The 3,362-nt window shown below is 34.5% G+C and overlaps 1 non-coding gene across 1 annotated transcript; it reads left to right on the forward strand.

Annotated features, from left to right (window-relative positions):
- The first annotated feature begins 2,870 nt into the window (after positions 1–2,870).
- Positions 2,871–2,977, forward strand: LOC138383592 (U6 spliceosomal RNA). Its single transcript, XR_011233647.1, has one exon. It is a non-coding gene; the product is annotated as a U6 spliceosomal RNA (small nuclear RNA).
- The last annotated feature ends 385 nt before the right edge of the window (positions 2,978–3,362 follow it).

The following is a 3,362-nucleotide window of genomic DNA, read 5'->3' on the forward strand; positions in this document are numbered from 1 at the left end:
GCTAGAGTTAGCATCAGATCTGCAAGTTAAAAGGCTCAGTCCCACAGGACTGCCCCAACTTCAGACACCAGTTGCAAGTGCCAGGTTCCACCTGCACTTCTTACCACCAGCTATAAACCAAGGGTTCCTGTAACCCCTCCACAGGTTCAGTAATCTCCTAGAAAGGCTCACAGAACTTATGAAGTCCTCATTCAAAAATGTGAAGGATAATGGTGAAAAACTGAAAGTTTTCCCCTAAGATTGGGAACAAGACAAGAATTCCACTTTTGCTACAACTACTTAACATTATACTGGAAATTGTAGCCAGTGCAATTAGGTTAAAAATAAGAAATAAAAGGCATCCAGATTGGAAAGGAAGAAGTTAATTATCTTTATTTGTGGATGACATGACCTAATATATAGAAAATCCTAAAGAATTATTTAAAAACAGTATTATAAGTAATAAATTCAGCAAAATTGCAGAATACAAGATCAGCATACAAAAGTCAGTTGTATTTCCATACACAAGCAATGAACAATCTGAAAAGCAATTAAGAAAACAATTCCATTTATAATAACATCAAGAAGAATAAAGTACTCAGATATAAATTTACCAATGGAAGTGTAAGACTTGTACTCTGAAACTATAAAACATTGGTTAAAGAAATTGGAGAAGGCCTAACCAAATGTAAAGTTATCCCATATTCATGGATTGGAAGACTTAATATTACTAAAATGGCAATACTTGTTGCTTGTGCTTTTGGTGTCATATCTAAGTGATCTCTACCAAAATTCCTTTTGCCTTTCTTTGCAAAAATGGAAAAGCTGGTCCTAAAATTCATATGTAATTGCAAGGTACACAGAGTAAGCAAAACAATCTTGAAGGACTCACACTTCTGATTTCAAACTTACTACAAAGCTACAGTAATCAAGACAGTGTGGTAGTGGCATAATGATAGACACACAGATCAGTGGAATAGAATCAAGAGCCCAGAAATAAACTTGTACGTCTATGAACAACTGATTTTCAATAAGGGTGCCAAGACCATTCAATGTGGCAAGAATAGTCTTTTTAACGACTGGTACTAAAACAACTGGATAGCCACATGCAAAAGAATGAAATTCGATATTAACCACACATTATCTATAAAGATTAACTTAAAAGGTATCAAAGACATAAAAGTAAGAGCTAAGACTATAAAACACTTAGAAGAAAACTTAGGCGTAAATTTTCATGACCTCAGATTTGACAATGGATTCTTAGATATGACACCAAAAGCACAAGCAGCAAAAGAAAATATATATGTTGGACTTTATCAAAATTAAAAACTTTTGCACATCAAAGAACACTATCAAGCAAGTGAAAAAATGGCCCACCTAATGGGAGAAAAAAAATGCGAATCATATATCTGGTAAGGATCTAGCATCCAGAATATGTGAAGAATCCTTAAAATGCAACAACAAAAAAGATAAACAACACAATTTTAAAATGGGTAAAGGATTAATAGACATTTCCCCAAAGAAGATATACAAGTAGCCAATAAGCCCATTACAGATGTGCAATATCATGAACTGTCAGGGAAATGCAAATCAAGACCACAATGAGCTACCACTTCATACCTGGGAGGATGGTTATAATCAAAAAAATCAGAAAATATCAAGTGTTGATGAGGATACGGGAAAATTAGAACCTTCATACAGTACTGGTGGGAATGTAAAATGGTGCAGTCACTGTGGAAAACAGTTTAGCAGTTCCTCAAAAAAATTAAATGTAGAATTATCATATGAGCCAGCAATTCCGCTCCTAGGTGTACGTCCAAAAGAACTGAAAACACATGTTCACACAAAAACTTGTACACAAATGTTCATAGCAGTATTATTCATAATAGCCAAAAAGTGGAAACAACCCAAATGTCCATCAGTTGAACAATGCACCAAAAAAGTAACACATCAACATGATGAAATGAAGCCATAAAAGGAAATGAAGTACTGTACATGCTACAACATAGCTGAACCTTCAAAATATTGTGCTAAGTGAAATACACCAGACACAAAAGACCACATATGGTATGATTCCATTTCTAGAAATATCCAGAACAGGCAAATCCATAGAGACAGAAAGCAGATAAATAGTTGCCAGGGTCTTGAGGAGACGGAGTGGGAATGACATTAGTGCGGCAGTCCCCAACCTTTTTGGCACCAGGGACCAGTTTCATGGAAGACCATTTTTTCACAAACAGGGATGGGGGGTGTCCATGGCCTGGGGGTTGGGAACCACAGGCTTAATGCATATGGGGTTTCCCTTTTGGGTGATGAAAATGTTCTGGAAATAGATAGAGGTAATGGTTACACAACATTGTGAATGTGCTAAAAGCCACAAATTATACACTTAAAATGAAGAATTTTATGCTGCATGAATTTTACCTCAATTTTTAAAAAGTAAGGAAACCTGGAAACTGTAATTGGTGAATGTACCAACTTTGGGACCTAATATTCATAAATAGTAATTTCAATTTGTTTTTAGTGGTTTTGCTTCAATATTGGCCAGGGTTTTTATTTGTTTTTTAATGGTACAATACTGCTAGAATATATGGTTTGCATTTTGTACCAGGTGGCTTGCAGCAAGTCTAGTAAACCCTGAACTTATCTCTATACTTGTGTATATCAAAAAAATTAAAACATGAACAATAAAAAGGATTTTTTGTGTTTAAGACAAAAGTAGGCAACTACAGAGTGCTGTTTTTGTGCAGCCTACAAAAAAAAAAAAGAATGATTTTTACATTTTTAAACACTTGTGAAAATAACAAAAGAAGAATATTTTTTGACATGAAAATTACACAAAATTCAGATTTCAGTGTCAATAAATAAAGTTTTATTAGAACATAGTCATAGTGCTCGCTTTGGCAGCACATATACTAACATTGGAACGATACAGAGAAGATTAGCTTGGCCCCTGCGCAAGGATGACATGTAAATTCATGAAGTGTTCCATATATAAAATTAAAAAAAAATAAAAAAGAACATAGTCGCACTCATTTGTTTATGTATTGTCAATAACTGTTTTTGCACTAGAGCAGAAGAGTTGAATAGCTACAACAAAGACAATATGGAATATTCTTATTTCTTTGCACTGCTGATCAGCACACTACAAATTGCAATGACAGTTATAGCTCAACAGCATCTCAAGTACCACAAATATCGCAGTACCATGGTATTTTTATTATCAGTGTATGCCCATCATGTCAAAACAAGAAAAGAAAAGTGGACTTTGAATGTTGCTCTTTCAGAGCATGGTTAAGTGCAGATTATTTGTTTGGAATTAGGCAGCAAAGCACTGAGTTTATTATGCAATGACACTATAGTCTCTCCTTAAAAAAAATACA

This window comes from Eulemur rufifrons, chromosome 5 (genome assembly GCF_041146395.1).
Source record: "Eulemur rufifrons isolate Redbay chromosome 5, OSU_ERuf_1, whole genome shotgun sequence".
Classification (NCBI taxonomy): domain Eukaryota; kingdom Metazoa; phylum Chordata; class Mammalia; order Primates; family Lemuridae; genus Eulemur; species Eulemur rufifrons.